Source organism: Staurois parvus, unplaced genomic scaffold, assembly GCF_062004578.1.
Source record: "Staurois parvus isolate SC_StPar_1 unplaced genomic scaffold, SC_StPar_1.0 ptg000598l, whole genome shotgun sequence".
NCBI lineage: Eukaryota > Metazoa > Chordata > Amphibia > Anura > Ranidae > Staurois > Staurois parvus.
The window spans coordinates 94,766-113,230 of NW_028318394.1; positions in this window are offsets into that span (position 1 = coordinate 94,766).

Consider the following 18,465-nt stretch of genomic DNA (forward strand, 5'->3'; position numbering starts at 1 on the left):
TGCTCGCACCCTGCTGAACCTGGCTTGTGACCTGACCATTCTTAGCTCGCTCCTCTTGTACCTCGCTGCCCGCATAATACCGACCCGGCCTGTCTGACCACGCATACTGTACCCGACCTTCCTTCCATCCATCCGGCTCGGATCAGACCAGTGTATCTGCCTCTTCCAAATTAGATTCCGTTCCTGCACTCCCCTGTCAGTACTCTCTACCTCCGCAGGTCGCACTCGGGGGTCGCGACCTGGTTCCAGTCTGTACCAAGTCCATCCCCACCATCAGGGGCCCTGGTGAACAGCAGGCTGGGACTTAGACCCCGTGCTCTGAGGGCGTCCGTGCGGTGGGCTGCTAGAGACTCTGTCAGGCGGCTTAACAGTACCAAACGGCCTGCCTGACCATTCCACCTCTCCAGCCCTGACTACGCCTGTATTCTTGAAGCCTGCTACTTCCCTGTGTCAGTCCACACATTTCTGGTCACACCCAGATCCCTAACACACCCTATCCTCCTTAACAAACTATACTCCCTCGGCATCAGAGACTCCGCTCTCTCCTGGCTCTCCTCCTATCTATTCCAATGCTCCTTCATCGTTACCTATAACGCTACCACCTCCCCCTCTCTCCCCCTCTCTGTTGGGGTCCCCCAAGGCTCAGTCCTCGGGCACCTTCTCTTCTCCATCTACACCTCCTCCCTCGGCAAACTAATACACTCCCACGGCTTCAACTATCACCTCTACGCCGATGACATGCAGATTTACCTCTCCACCCCTCGCCTCACCCCTTCAGTCTCCGCCCGTATCACCCACCTACTGAACGAAATATCAGACTGGATGTCGCTCCATTTCGTCAAATTGAACCTTTCCAAAACCGAGTTCCTGATTTTCCCCCCAGCCCGTGCCCCCCTCCCCCCACCATCTCCATTATGACCAACAACGCCACCATCAGTCCCACCCCACAAGCCAAAGTCGTAGGTGTCACTCTAGACTCAAACCTGTCCTTCCAACCCCATGTCCAATCGTTGGCAAACTCATGCAGGCTCCACCTCCGCAACATCTCCAAAATACATTCGTTCCTAACCCCAGACACTACTAAACTACTTGTTCACTCCCTTATTATCTCACGTCTGGACTACTGCAACTCCCTTCTCACCGGCCTACCTTGTTGCAGACTATCCCCGCTTCAGTCTATCCTTAACTCAGCGGCCAGACTTATCCACCTTACCAACCGCTCCACATCTGCCACCCCCTCTGTCATTCCCTCCACTGGCTCCCGATTGCCCAACGCATTAAATTCAAACTACTAACACAGACATACAAAGCCATTCATAACGCTACCTCAAACTACCTCACCGACCTGATACCTAAATACCACCCTACCCGTAATCTTCGCTCCTCACAAGACCTCCTACTTTCTAGCTCCCTGGTCTCCACCTCCCAACTGCAGGACTTCTCCAGGACTTCCCCCATCCTCTGGAACTCACTACCCCAATCCATCAGACTGTCGCCTACCCTCCTCACCTTTAGGCGCACCCTGAAAACCCATCTCTTCAGGGAAGCCTACCCCGCCCTCACCTAACAGCCGATCTGCTCCTACCACTCCATCCCCCACAGCCACTTCCTCCTGTACCACTATCCCCTCCCTCCTAGATTGTAAGCTCGAAAGAGCAGGGCCCTTGACCCCCTCGTGTATTGTATTGTTACTGTATTGTCTCATGTACTGTCCCCCACTAAAATGTAAAGCGCTGAGCAAACCTTTTAGTGCTATATAAATACTGTATAATAATAATAATAATAATATATCACCCTTGAAGTAACTGTTGGAGAAGATGTGTTTCTAAGACTGAAATCCCAGTTCTACCCTACAGGTCTGAGGCATGAAAAGAGTTAGGAAAATTTTTATTGCAAACTTAATGGAACCTCTTTACAAAAGTAAGTTTCTTAAACAAATATTATGGCAATGTTAGAGGCTTTTAACTCCTCACTTTCTGACAGTCATTAACATTGCAAGACAACAATTTTAAAGACATTGCAAAACCAAGAGTATATTATGCCACTGTAAACCATGTATTCTGAGTGGAGCAATTTAGTGTGTAAACGTTGGAAAAAAAATATCAGAATCACACAACAAACAAGGTAAAGTAACCTAGGAACTCAGAAGCGAAATTGTAGTGATGGGCCAGGGGGGCCTGAAGTGGGAACAGAGTACGTGTAAAATTTCTGGGATGATCAAGCATCTAAGGATACCATGGACCAGCCAGTAGGGGTACATGGAGGCAGTAAAACCATATTTGATGCTGGCGTTTAAAAAAAAACTTTTAATGTAAGTATTCACTTTCGTTATTTTTTTTATTTAATGTTTAATAAAGAATCATGGCACTATGGCCGTTCTCTTCTGTGGTTTATTCCCTAGTATGGCCAATATGGCTGTAAAGTGGTGTATAAGAGTTCCATTTGGAGGTGGAAGGAGGTGGCCTGTATATGCCATGTACAGTATATGCATGCTTAAAAACAGATCCCACCTCATCTTATAAATATCTCCTTGAAAGCATTATAGAATAATCTGTATGTTTCAGAGTTCTGAAACCAGATGAAAACCTGTTCCCTTATCTCCAGTCATTCTGATTTTCCATCATTTATCAAAGATTCACACACCTGGACTCCCTTTAAAGGGAAGACCTATAGTAGCCAGTATTGGCTCTTTGGGGGAGCCATTAGGTAATTTCATTGACCATCTGGTTTAATCATTGGTTACACGATTACCGTCTTATGTTCAGGATACCAAACATATTATTCAAATGCTGGAGAACTTCCCTTGGACAAACAATTTAAAATTGCTCAAAATGTACAGTCTATATATTCCTGTTTTCCACATACTTTGGGCCTTCGGGCCTTACAACACTGCATGGCATTATATACCAAATATGATCAGGAGATTAAATGGTTTATCACAGAAAGTGTTTTTTATTACAACATAATTATTTTCTATTTGATACAAAATTTTATCTTTAAAAACAGGGATTGTCCGTGGGAGCCAGGTTTGCACTGACATACTCCAATCTTTACGTGGGCAGCTGGGAAGAGCAGTTCATCTATAGTACACAGAACCCTTTCAGACATCCTATTAAAGCATTTTCTTGTTACATAGATGATCTGATCCCCATTGTAGACAAGAGTCTAGTGTTTGAAGATTTTCACATATCTGAACACCAATACGCTGAATCTAGGATTTACAGTGAGGAACAGATAAACTTAATTAACTATCTGGACATTACTTTGAATGGCTTGCCTCAATGACATTGTGTTACAACAACAGCATTTAGAAAACTGACATCACAAAACTCCATACTTCATGCCTCTAGATGCCATCCTCGACATGTTATTCATGCTATTCCAAAAGGTCAGTTTACACACCTAAAAAATAAATTGTTCCTCCATTGAGGATTTTGAAATTGAAGCTAAGACTATGAAAAAAAACATTCTTGGTACGTAGTTATAACAAACAAATGGTCAATGAAGCTTATCGCTTGGTTAGTAGTACACCTAGAGAAAGTCTCCTGAGTGACAACAGAGCCTTAGGGCAGATGAAGAAAAAAGATTTGACTACAACATCTATAGTTTTATTTGAGATGATATTGTTATCAATTAAATAAAATATAATATCAATATATGATATATAATATCATTTCTCCATATTTACCAATACCACATTATGATCCAGAGTTCAAATCTATTTTATCCAAATGATGCTACAGCTTAATGCATATCATGCTCTCCTCACTGATTGTTTTTTTAAATCCCACAGAGTCGTGAACACACTCACAAAACTGTCATACGGTGCAAAAAAAAAGTGAGCGCATAAAAGTGAAGCACACAAAAAAGTGCACGGGGTGTATGTATAGCCCTCCTCCAAAGAGAAAGAGCCTTTGTCCTGATCCCCTGGGGCACGAGGCTCCTAACAGGGACTGAGGCACTCACTTTTCCACCAGGCTGACCCCCTTCTTTGGGAGGTCTGCCGAAGCAAGGCCACACCGGTACTCAGTGCGGCTCCCCCAAAGGGAGACCCCATGGCAGGGGAGGAACCTGACAAAAAGGCTGCGTGCCTGAGGGCCTACACCCTACTAATTGGGGTAGTGAAAGTGCGTACAGTGCTGTGTAAAAGTGAAGTGACAAATACACATATATAAGGGAGGGGGGAAGTGGATAAGTGCATTAAGTACCATAGTGAAATACCATGTCGGCCAGGAACAAAAAAATAATCTGGTCCTGGCCAAAAGGCCCAGCCCTAAAGACAGGTGTGAAAAAAAAAAACATGGCTGGTGCAGTGGCTAGGGTGCCTAAAACACAAAGTGAGCTTCGTCACCGTCAGAGTTTTGGCACCCCTGGACTGCCACTCCAGGGTCACATACACCACAGGCTTCTTTCACAGCCCTGCCCTCAGCCAGACCAGTGCAGCGCCATTCCTACCTGGAAGGCATAAGAACTTAGAAAGCTTAGTGAGAGAGTTGCCTACAACTGGGGACAAGCTGTTCTCACATTTTCCTTCACATCATGTGGATGGCCAGGTGCATGTGTGTCTCTTACCTGGGGAAGCACCAGAATGCTGTATGGGAAGAAGACAAGCCAGCGGAAGCAGTGTGATGCTTTGGGTCATGTTCCACTGGGAAACCTTGGGTCCTGCCATTCATGTGGAAGTTACTTAACACGTACCACCTACCTAAACATTGTTTCTGACAAAGTACACCCCTTCATGGAAACTGTATTTCTCTATAGCAGTGGCCTCTTTCAGCAGGATGATGTGCCCTGTCACACTGCAAAATTGGTTCATGAATGGTTTGAGGAACACAACAATGGGTTTGCTGTGTTGATTTGTCCTCCAAATTGTCTAGATCTAAATCCAATCAAGCATCTGTGGAATGTGAAAAATAATTCTGATCCATGTAGGCCCCACCTCGAAACATACAGGACTTAAAGGATCTGCAGCTGACAGCTTGGTGCCAGATACCACAGCATACAGTCAGAAGTCTAGTGGCATTCACACTTCCATGGGTCAGACCTGTTTTGGCAGCTAAACCTCCTTAATATTAGGTGGATGGTCAAAACGATATGGCTAATCAGAATATATTTCCTACTATCAAACAGGATATAAAACCTAGGTTATATCTTCCCACACATGGTTTTGGCATTTTAAAATGAATATCCTTCCCCAGTTACTTTATATGTTTAAAACTGCTCCAACTCTCATTCCATCTTCATTCCTAAAATCTCTTCAGACATTCTTGTTATTCCTCTGGAATAAAATCTCAGCTGAGAGTTTCCTTCAAACTCCTCTTGCTGTTTAAGGAACATAGAGGCTTAGGTTTCACTGATCCTCTAAAACATTGCCAGGTAACCATCTTGTCAGGATTCTGGAATGGTGCAGAAACATATCATTCAAACAATGGATCTGCTCCCAGCAGGCCAGCTTGGCTATACCCCTCTCTTGCCCCACATGTCTGGAAGCTAATGGCATCAAAGCTATATCCCATCACCCCAGGATTGCTATCACCCCATGAAACTAATGGCATCAAAACTAAATTCTATCACCCCAGGATTGGCCCAGCTATTAAGATAGTGATTGAATTGGGATGTATCCAAAGTCTTAGGAAACTGCATTCTTATGCGACACCTGTAATTGAGAATCCTACCTTTACCCCAATCTCAATATCACGCTTTCATCTGAACAAAATGATGATATAATTTTCTTCTCTTATTGTTCATCCATTGCTGGCAAGTTTCAGGAATCTGGCTATAAAATCCTTACTTGATAGTATAGGGTCCCCTTTCTCTTCCACAAAATATACTTGCACACGTTACTCAATATTTTTTGGCTCTGTGACAAACTCTGTGACATTTGGAAAGGAGACTGTAATGTTAACAGATGTAGAACTCAGTATTTAACTAGTGGATTATCTTCTCCATCTCTCACATCTTTCTAGACACAGGTACAGAAAATATCTTCTGATACACCTTTTAAACATGGCCAGGATACAGATTTCCACCCTCTAGAGAAAGGATTGCCCCTCACCTCTCAGACTATGGCTCTCTAAAATTAACGAGATTAGACTTATGGAGTACCTAACTGTCTCCTTTACACATCAGGAGGAAAAATTTAGACTCAGGTGGTTCTATTGGATGAAGTTCACATATTCCCAAGGATAAAGAATCCTCCTTTCTAATGGATGAGCTCTATATATTACCCCTCTCCTTCTCCCTATTGTGAAATGCTTTCCCTTTACAAACTCATGAAAAAATACCCCAGTCTGAGAATGTGAAAAATGAACAAGGATAATATCCACAGTACCAAGGCTTTAATTTCCTACATAAATTGACCTGTTTCGTACAGGATCTCAAACCAGGAAGGCATATACAATTTATCAATACAAGGTTTTTATGATTCTAATACTACGTATGGTTACATTTATTGATTTATGATCTAGTATTGATCATATATGTGAAAATAAAAACTTTACAAAAAATATTACAATGACAATGTGGATAAATATTGTTTACCTTTATGCCATTTTTTTCTGTATATTGAAATTTACTACAAATGATGACCAAAATTACTGGTACTTGAGAACATTTAGTTAAAAACAGTACCAGTTATAGGTAATTATGACTGTAAATACAGTGGTACAGGTTTGGTCAAGAGTACCTTGTCAATAATTTAAAATTAATGGGACAATTTATGATGACCATTGTTTTTATTTCATTAGTAGACAGCTGGAAAATCATTTACAGGCTCCAAAATGATATTAATTCACAGCATAAATGCACAAATCAGCATACACTATCAACTACACAGACAATATTCCAAATTTGAAATGAAACAGGTGAAATCTGTTTTCATATTTAAATATCATCAATGTCTCTTTGGCATCAAATTTGCTTCTATTTCCTGAGACCAGAAAATCTTCCTCTCTGTTGAATGCACCTAATTTCAGTTTCAATTTTAGCACCTTTGATAGTTAAATCAAGTGGAAAATGTATTTGACCTCCTATGTCAAGAATAACTATAAGATCCCAGAGGGAATGTCAGTTGGCAAAGGATTTCACTCACCCCTGTTTAATGAGTAGAAGGGAAGATTTTTGTAACAATCCACCTCAACAGAATATTCATTACTATAAAGTCTTTTGCGCCTACTTCGGAAGAAGGAACCATGGTCCAAAGCAGAAAACCATGAAAGTTAACTGAAAAAGTCACACATTTAAAAACTATGCACACATGTACGTGCTTGCACATACACATATGTGCATACATACTAATAAAAGTGGCAATGAAAGAAGAGAAGTTTTACTTTACTATAACATAAATCCCAAACTGAGAATTCATTTAAATACACGTGCAGGACTTTTTTTGCTTTTTTTTTAATAAGAATCTTTGCAATAAAGATGATGACTTCAAAATTCATTTCATAGTGTACTTATAGTAAAATCTTTTTATTTAGCTTTGGATAGAATAGAGAAAGATTTAAACCCTTCTCCCCATTGTAGGTATTTTCTTTCACTTTTTGTCCTGGAAACACAACAGAAAGTGAGAGGAAATCTCTACTAATTGATAGGAGAACCCCTTTGTCACAGAGGCAGCTGTTCCCATTGGAAGATGTCTTCTCATCTTCTGTTCTGGTGACAACTGCAAAATTAAAGATTTAAATCACTTTATGATATTGGTCACCAGGAAAAATAGAGAGGATAAATGTACCTACAGTGACATGGACAGAAAAGAAACTTAAAAGATGTTTTAATTCTTCCCTATCCCCTGTTTAGCCAAAACATAGTTTGGCTATGAAAAATTTTGAATGTTTTTGAAGTTACAGTGTTATAAAAAAAATAAATCCTTGTCAGATTTGTATTTCTGTCTGTGCTCTTATTGCAGGTTTTCGATTTCTTCTTGTCTGGTAAAACCATTGTCAGCAGGATGAAACGTGAAAGTAAGTCTCTTTAATGACCGACAGCGGGTACAGTCACAGTCAGGGCACTTTTCCTGCGTCAGTGCTTTTTCTGCAGGAGTGCTCAGCAGCAGTTGAACCTGTTACCGACTGATCATGTCTTCTCTGCTTTTTCACAGGTAAATGCTGCTGTCTAAATTCATCATAGCTGCCCCACTGCTATGTACTGACACTCTGCAATATTTAGGGTAATTAATCTAGTCTTTTGATCTTGTCTGTGGTGAATGATGCTCACCTCCTTTTGCCTTTGTGATCAAAGAATCAATCATCTTGTATGATTTTGGCCTGTGTCTGTGGCTGACCTGGCTTTGATCATCATCCCTGCCCCCTCAATTCATGTGTTCCCTGTCAGTTCTCAATTGAGGTGGGGAAGGATTCCTTATTTGATCAGCTCCCATAGATTTAGAATTGTTGCTATACACACACATCAAAATTATATGGACTTTATAGGCAACATGAAAAACAATACACTTAAAAATTGTTCTTTATTTATACAAACATTGTTTAAAATACATTGAAAACATACGGTATATAAAATACTTAAGCAAAAAGGACGGTCAGGTCCAGCGGGTAATAGAATAGGAAGTGAAACACTTGGATTGGCAAGAACCCGCTGGTTCCCTGAGGGTCACAAAATGAGCTCAACATGTTTTGCGATAATGATTGCTTCTTCAGGAGATTGAAATTAAAACTCTATGTTAATAAAAGCAAAACAAACCATAAATATTCACATATACATTCATTATACTCATTGGGTTCAATGCTCAGCAGATCAAGACAGATGTGTGTGGTGGATGTAAAGACACTTATCTTAAACATTGTTTGACCACTTAGAGATACAGTATGGGAGTTAACTCCTGTTGGTAAGAGGCTCCATGTGCTTGCTGATGGTGGAAGGAGCTGCGTTACATCCCTTTATGTCTTCTGGGCACTTATGAGGTGTTTTGACACATTTGTATGGACAATTTTAAGGACTTTTAATATATAATATGTGTCAGGCTCCGCCCAACGGGATCTCTAGTGGTCCACAGCACGGGGTTTCCCAGGACGCAGAGTCTAAGTCCCAGTCTGCCTTTTCACCAGGGCCCCTGATGGTGGGGATGGACTTGGTGCAAGACTGGAACCAGGTCGCGCCCCTGGGCACCCCCGGCGGTGGCAGAGGGGTCCCGCTGAGGGTGTGTGCCCGGGATGAGCCTGCTGTGAAGGGGATGACAGGTCCGATCCGAGCATGACGGATGGGATGACAGATCCCGATCCAAGAGGGATGGATGGGATGACAGATCTCGATCCGAGCGGGATGGATGGGTGACTGCTAGGAGCGAGGTCAGACTAGCCGGGTCGGTATCGTGCGGGCAGCGTGGTACAGGGGGAGCAAGCGGAGAATGGTCGGGGTCACAAGCCAGGTTCAGCAGGTAGCGGGCAGCGTGGTACAGGGGATCAGGCAGAAGGATGGTCAGGAATGAGCCGGGGTCAGAGCAGGAGAGAGTCAGCATAAATCGGAACAGGCAGAGTTTGGCAACAAGGAAACGTACTTACAGGAACAGGAACAAGACCTTGCGGCAACTTGGAGATGCACAGGGCAGTTTTAAATAGAGTGCCCTGTTCTCCCATTGGTGCAGCCGCGATCGCTAGTGCACATGCGCGGCCGCCACCGCAATCGCCGAGGACTCTGTGCTCGCCGGCTGGGACGGATCGGCCATCTGCGCATGCGCGCACCGCCGAGGACCCGGGATCCCTGACAATATGTTAATGTTAAGAGCTACACTCTTTCTTTATATGTATTAGATTTTCTGTCAACAAATCATGTTAGCTGCTGCAATACTTATGTAACCTGAGCGCTAGTAACAGTTTTTTAGTTTTTATACAGTGGGCTTCTATTTATATTCCACACAATCAGCCTGTTTACCAGCCTAACCATTGCCTAACTCAGTGAAATGCTCAATCCTGAGGCAATTTCATATTATATTTGAAGTATCTGGCAGGATATTATCTCTGAGCTGACTCCGCAGAGTATCTGCTGCCCAATACTATGGCCTTTGACCACTAACGACTACAATGAAGAAATACACTTAAGTTGTTATGGAGATGTGGTTGTCCTTGTGTCAGGAATGGACTCAGCACTGGTGGTGGGACTCACCTGCCGTGTGGGCTGCAGTACCAGAGCTGACCAGTGGGTGCTCTCAGCAGCCAGAAGCTCTCTCCTGCAATCAGCCAAATCCGGGGCTGATTGCAGAAGGTGTATTTAAGGCATGACCAGGCCTGTGATCTGGGCCTTGGTGTATGTTTTCCCATGAGCCTCTGTACCTGGTATCTTGTGTTCCTGCTTCGTTGCTGACCCTGCTTGATTCTGACCTCTGCTGACCGTCTCCTGTTGAACCCCTGGCTTGCCTGACCATCCTTCTGCCTGATCCCCTGTACCACGCTGCCCGTGAGTTATTGAACCCGGCTTGTGACCCTGACCATTCTCTACCTGCTCCTTTGGTACCTTGCTGCCCGCACATTGCTGACCTGGCCCGTCTGACCACACTACTACTCTGCCATCCATCCATCCTGCACGGATCCAGCCATCCCTGCTCACACCTTCTGCCTCTTCACATCAGGCTTTCTACCTGCACATACCTCTGGCGGATCCCTCTACCACTAGCAGGTGTACTCAGGGGCCGCGACCTGGTTCCTGTCTGCTCCAAGTCCATCCCCACCATCAGGGGCCCTGGTGAATAAGCAGACTGGGACTTAGACTCCGCGCCCTGGGTAATCCTGTCCTGAGGACCGCTAGAGGTACCACCAAACGGTCATTACAGAACCCTACGGCCGGCCTGACCATTCCACCTCTCCAGCCCTGACTACGCCTGTGTTCCTGCACCTACTAAGATCAGTGGAAGGTTGGTTTGTTCACTGTGCGTTTATATATATATCTGGGTGGCTAATAATAAACTGTATTATTATACTATACCTGAAGCCGGCGTTTCCCTGTGTCAGTCCACACCTTTCTGGTCATTCCTAGATTCCTGACACCTTGATAGCCCATATATATCATACTTTATATATCTGGACCAGTGATCAGTTACACATTCTGTTCAACTTGCCTTTGTTGTAGTCTTTGGTGGTAAGAAGTCACTTCACTGTGAGTGAACCATGAGATATTTGCCCCTATTGCTGTATTGGCTTCTTTGACATTTGGTTTCACTTTGTATATTCCAGCAGGGATATGCCGTGTTCTCTGGAGCATTATCATTGTATGGTACTGGATAAGGGGAGACTTATGTGGTTTTCTACTGTCACTCTATATTACTATTAAGTATTAACCTTATCTGGTATGATTTAATGTTTTACAGCTAATTTAAGGGCCATTTGGTGTGAGAGTGGTGAACGGATGTCTGAACAGTATGTTTGTTTATCTATGTTTCAATGTTGTCATTTTTAATAGTGAAAGGAGAAAGAATTATGTATTTATAATCTTTTTTTTTATTCAGGCTGGGCTTCCATTTCTTGATGTTGCTAAATAAGACTTCAAAGAAAATTTTTTCTGCAACTTTATTTAATAATGAGTGTAATCAACACAAATTGAAATGTCATTAACCACTTGACCTTTGAAAGGTTTTACCCCCATTATGACCAGAGCAAATTTTGCTATTCAGCACTGTTCTAATTTTTGAGAATTGCTCTGTCATGCAACACTCTACCCAAATGAAATTTATACCATTTTTCACACAAATAGAGCTTTCTTTTGGTGGCATTTGATCACCACTTTTTTCTTTTTTGCTATATAAATAAAAAAAAAATCCAAAAAACAATGTTTTTTAAAACATAATGTATCCAATAAAATAGAACTTATTCATACATTTAGGCTAAAATGTGTTCTGCTACATGTCTTTGATATAAAAAAAATCCAAATAGGTGTACATGAATCAGTTTTTGTGAAAGTTATAGCATCTACAAAACTATGGTATATAAAGTGCCAGGGCAGCACAAACATCAACTCAAATGACCCCTTTTTGGAAAGTAGACAAACAAAGATATTTGTTGAAAGACATGTTGAGTCCATGGAAGATTTTATTTTTTGCCACAAGCTTTTGGCAAAGAAAAACAATGTATTTTTTTTACTTAAAGTTGTCATTTTAATTAGATATTTCTCAGAAATACCATGAGCATATGTGGAATTACATCCCAAAACACATTCTGATACTTTTCTCAATTATGGGGATACCACACGTGAGAGTTTTTGGGAGCCTAGCCGCATGCGAAGGCCCAAAACCAATGACCACTTGGTAACTTTCTTAATTTCACTTCCTGACTACCTATCAGAGTTTCAAAAGCCTCAAAATGCCGGAATAGTACAACCCGCCCTCCCCCCCAAAATGACCCCTTTTTTGAAAGTATACTTCTCAAGGTATTTTCTGAGAGGCATGTTGAGCCCATGGAAAATTGTACTCTTTGCCAAAACTTTTTGTAAAATTCCAATTTTTTTTTACACAGTTGTCACTTCAATGAGATATTTCTCACACATTCCATGAATATACAGTTGTGTTCAAAATAATAGCAGTGTGTTGAAAAAAGTGAATAAAGCTCAAAATCCTTCTAATAACTTTTATTTCCATACACACAAATGCATTGGGAACACTACACATTCTATTCCAAATCAAAACATGAAGAAAAATATATCAAATTTGTGTTGTTCCTCTAAAAAATTTGAAGAAAAGTGAATATTAGACTGTTCAAAAAAATAGCAGTGTTTGTGTTCTTTACAAACTCAAACATTCACTATATAAACTGAAATGTTTGAAGATTTTGCTTTCCTTTGAATCACTTAATTAATATTTAGTTGTATAAGCACTGTTTCTGAGAACTGCTGTACATCTGTGTTGCATGGAGTCAACCAACTTCTGGCACCTGTGAACAGGTATTCCAGCCCAGAATGATTGGACTACATTCCACATTTCTTCTCTATTTCTTGGTTTTGCCTCAAAAACTGCTTTTTTGATGTCACCCCTCAAGTTTTCTATTGGATTAAGATCCGGGGATTGGGCTGGCCACTCCATAACATCAAACTTGTTGGTTTGGAACCAATATGTTGCATGTTTACTGGTGTGTTTGGGGTCGTTGTCTTGTTGGAACACCCATTTCAAGGGCATTTCCTCTTCAGCATAAAGCAGCATGACCTCTTCAAGTATCCTGATGTATTCAAACTGATCCATGATCCCTGGTATGCGATAAATAGGCCCAACACCGTAGTATGAGAAACATCCCCATATCATGATGCTTGCACAACCATGCTTCACTGTCTTCACAGTGTACTGTGGCTTGAATTCAGTGTTTGGGGGTCATCTGACAAACTGTCTCCAGCCACGAGACCCAAAAAGAACAATTTTACTTTCATCAGTCCACAAAATGTTGCGCCATTTCTCTTTAGGCCAATCAATGTGCTCTTTGGCAAATTGTAACCTCTTCAGCATGTCTTTTTTTAAACAGTGGGACTTTGCGGGGGCTTCTTGCAGATAGCTTGGTTTCACATAGGCGTCTTCTAATTGTAACAGTACTCACAGGTAACTTTAGACCCTCTTTGATCTTCCTGGAGCGGATTGTTGGCTGAGTCCTTGCCATTTTGGCTATTCTTCTATCCATTCGAATGGTAGTTTTTCGCTTTCTTCCACGTCTTTAAGGTTTTGGTTGCCATTTTAAAGCATTTGCTATCATTTAAGCTGAGCAGCCTATGATTTTCTGCACTTCTTTATATGTTTTCCCCTCTCCAATCAGCTTTTTAATCAAGGTACGCTGTTCTTCTGAACAATGTCTGGAACGACCCATTTTCCTCAGAATTTCAGAGAGAAATGCACTGTAACCTGCATGTACAACATTTGCTGCCTTCCTTCCTTAAATAAGGGCAATAATTGCCACCTGTTTTTCAAAGAATGAATGACCTCACTAATAGAACTCCACACTGCTATTATTTTGAACATGCCCCTTTCAATTAGTGATTCAATTACACAGAATCAGCAGCATGCATGTCATGACTGTAGGGTCTGTTGGATTTCTATTACTCTACTACACCTGCTAGTAAATTATTTGCCATGTAGAAATATCATTTCTACCAAAAACAGTGATTGATCAGGTTAGTGATGTCTGACTGCTATTATTTTTAACACAACTGTATGTGGAATTACACCACAAAACAAATTCTGATACTTCTCTTGGGTATGGAGATACTACATGTGTGAGACTTTTTAGGAGCCTAGCCATGACTGATGTGAATGGAAAAATCAGTTAAAAAGAACATTATATGTTTGTCCAACATTAGGGGTGTGGTAGAAACTCCTAATGCTGACCATATACATAATGTTTTTAGAAACCCTAAAATGCCAGGACAGTTCAAACACCCCTCAAATGACCCCCAAAGGTATTTGCTGAGAGACATGTTGAATCTATGGAAGATTTTATTTTTTGGCACAAGTTTTTAAATTTAATTTTTTTACACAAAGTTGTCACTTTAACCTGTTCCCACATGACCTATAGCACAATGATGGCAGGGCGGGATGTTTGTGAATCCAGGTGGACATCATATGATGTGTTCCCAGATCACACATCTCATGCGCCTGCTGAGCCATGCTGCGGTGAGACCTGTCCCGGGTGTGTCTGATCAGTGTATTGTATATAAGCCTGTTGCCAGTACCATGTGACCACTGTGACCAATCATGGCAGGTCACATGCCAATTGTAAACAATGGATGGTTTCCTTTCATGCCATTTATTGTGTACAATTGTGTTGCTAGCTGTGATTGGTCACAATGATCACATGGTACAGACTGGATAAATTACAGCCTGTGTCATGTGATTATCTATGGCCAATCACAGCCAATCACAACAAAAAAAAAAAGAATCGATTTCATTCAGTAAAATGTTTGCTTACAGCAATTAAATTAATTTCTAAAAGCAATTATAACGTGTAATAAAAAAAAGGACTGATCACTTCCCCAGAGTAGTAAAATGTTGCTATGGTAACATTATGTTTCTCTGGTCACAGGGAATAAAAAAAAAAGTAAAAAAAGTAATAAAAAATAGAAAAAATTTTAGTTTTTTTTTTCCGTACTGTCAGCAGTCAGTGTCCATGATCACTGCCACATCAGTTATACGATGACGCTGTACTGCAATGGTGACAGTATGTTAAAAGAAAAAAAATTGTGAACTTTTTTTTTTATTTCTTCATTTTCCAAAAAATTATGACAAAAAATTACAACTTCAAAAAACTCGCCATGTCTCTTATATAAATACCATGCACTGTCTACTTTCCATGTATTTTTATTCCAATAATTTTTCCTGTCCATTGTAGCAGAGAACATCAGCATATAATTAATGTAATATCCATGTTAAGGGGTCAAAAAAAGTTTTAAATTCAGTGATAGGTTTCCACTCGAAAGGCCTGGTAAAAATTGAATTTGGCTTGGTGGCAATGCACTGTTGGGCATAAAGATTGTTTTGGTCCAAAATCAAATTGTAGAGGATTTCAGTGAAAAACAGCTAAAAACAAAAACAACAGGGCTTTGTTAAGTCAACTATTTCCACCTGAACTCATGACTTGGATGTATAATGGAGAGGTAATGGGTGCTGCTGAATCGAAGTACAACCAATTAGGGTTTTCAAACACCTCTGGAAGGACATTATGGGCTCTACAGGCCTGGGCTCAATTTTTTGGTGGTTGTGGATTCATAACACTACAAGTGCTAGCCACCTCATCAACTTGTACTACACTTCTAGTACTTGCCAGTTTGGTATTATTATTTTTATTATACAGGAGAACCATGAGATACTGCAGCTCTGGTGTTCAAAAATCCAGGACACACTAGGCTGCTGGTGCTTTCCAGATCATCAAAAGTTAGTGCAGCACTAGTACTTGCACCCTGCTGCATATGGGCATATTTTTGCTTTTCTAGCACTTCAGCAACCTGGGGTCAGGTATACCTGATCTTAGCAGGGACCTTTTTTCCATTGTCTGAGCTACCTGTCAGGGTGCCACTGCTTTCTACAGGTTCATATTCTGAGCAAGATTCTGACAGTGAGGCTTCCCTTTTGCTCTCATCTGATATGATCAAAATCCTCTAGCGCTCTTCACTAGTGTACCTTTTTTGGGATATTTTGGACACTAAATTTACAGGTACCCAGTGGGACTATGGGAAAAATAGTTCCTGCTGTTCATTGCTAGCAGAGATCAGGCCTGCTCTTGCTAACACTGCACTTTTGTGTACAATGCAACAGAGGTGGCAATGAAAAAAAAAATTATACTGACACTGTTGGGGAGGGCTAAACACAAGTTCTCAGGGTTGATCTTGCTAACGGTGTGCTTTTTTGGGGACACTATACTAATGGGGACACTAGTATAGTTATTTTCATGATCAAGATACTGATCCAGACACTATACAAGAAATAGCGGTGATCAACAACTTAAAGTGTGACTGCGATTGTGTGGCAGGAAATCTAGCACTAATTGACCCTGGCTGAGAGGGACGCTAACAGATGGTGATGCTATTTGATGCTATCTAATGTTGCAAGTGACATTAATACAGTGATCAGTGATAAATACTGTACACTGACACTGTATTAATGGCAGTGGCTTGATGATAGGGGTGATCAAAGGGTTAACTGAGGGCAAAGGGTTAAATGTGCCCAACTAATGTGTTTAAGTATAAATGTACTGCTTTTAATCACTGTGGTCCTCCTTTCTTCTCTTTCTAAACTGAAAAGGATTCAGGAAGAGAAGAAATGAGAACATCCTTTGTCTATGTTTACAGAATCATTTTGTGATTGGCTACAGCCAATCAGCAGGGTACAGGCCAAAATCATTGGCTGTGACCTACTGACAAACTTATACTGTAGCCAATAACAGCACTGGTCAGCAGAAGGCACACAAACCCAGAAGAAGGCCGTCTGACACATGTGATTGTGCCTGCACCTGCTGCCCACTAGCAGTATATTTACAGTGAGCAGCCGGCAGATGGTTTAACAATATTTACCTCACATTAACATGGTTGATATAAACCCCAGCTGAATGAAACTTGTTTTGTCAAGCATTGTGTATCATAAACAATTACCATTTTTTACATTAAAGTACTATTTTTACCTTTTTAAAACATTTTTGTATCTCTGCCTATATTCCCTGGTCTCTTCCTCTGCAATCACTTTCATGTGGAAAGGAAAGGATGAGATGAAATACTTCTGCACACCAACCTGGCCCGAAAGATGGTTAAAAAAGTTTGTTTCAGCCTGACTCCACCTAGGCCATGCCCCCAATGCATTTTGCCCTGTAGGAGTTACTAGGGCTGAAGGATGATTGTCTGCAGGGACATTCAAAGTTTCTTAAGGTCACTTTCTTGTCCACATGCAAAAATAATAAAATCCCCCCTACCGAGCAGATGAAGAATGTAAGGCTTGTTTTTGAAACAATGTCTCACTACCGTGCTTCTCACTGAAGTCATAAAGTAAATACAGGACCAAAAGCCAACCCTGGTCCTGCATTGTTTGCAATGATGTAGAAGTGTCCACCTACATTGTAGAACAGTGGGTTAAGATAAATTACCATTATACACTTCATAAGGTGGTGGGGAAATAAGGGTAAATATTTTATTGCACTGGCTTGAGTTGTGTTTTACGGTTAGAATGGACTAGATTTACTGTAATAAGTCTTAAAAAAAAGTTTCTGGCACTTCAGAGATAACTCAATATAATTACAGCAAAGTCAGATCGTCATGAATAACAAGTAAGCGATCAAGCAGTTGATGTGTATTACAATATCAGTACATAGTTTATTTTGCTTTGTAATGATATGAATAGCATTCATTTGAAACTTTCTGTTTGTACTATCCCCATGTGGTTCAGTGTATTCATTTTGCAATGATATTTATTATCTTTGACAGAAAAGGTTGCACTTATGAAAAAACAGATTCTAACTTTTACATAAATCCCAATGGATTTAGGAGAAGTGTTTTGAATATCCAACTTCATGTATAACATGATGTTAAGATCCCTAGCAACAGGTAGTGTGTAAATATAAACATTTACTGAAGGGATAAAAATAGATTAAATATTTAAACTATAATGTTGATATTGACCAATCTCCAGGGGCATTGCAAAGGACCTATTGCACCCTGGAGCACTGCAAGTAGCATACTATGGTGAATAGTGGGTGTGTGTATAATAAGCTTACTTTGTGAGGAACTTAAAAGGGTAAAATTAAATGGGACATGAGTCTACTCACTGTACACACAGCACAGACATGTCATAGTCCTTGTACACACAAAATTGGCTTTAAAAAGGACCCTGTCACCAGTTCCAGCTTTTTTTTAATTAAAACAAAAAGCATAATAAATAAATGTGTAAAATGTTAATTAATTCCTTTTCCCTTGTTTATAAACTTTGCAAAATGAACAAGAAACTAACACTTTTGGTAGCGTCGGATCCTACTATCTGCCAGATCATTGCTCAAGAACCCAGTAAAATGT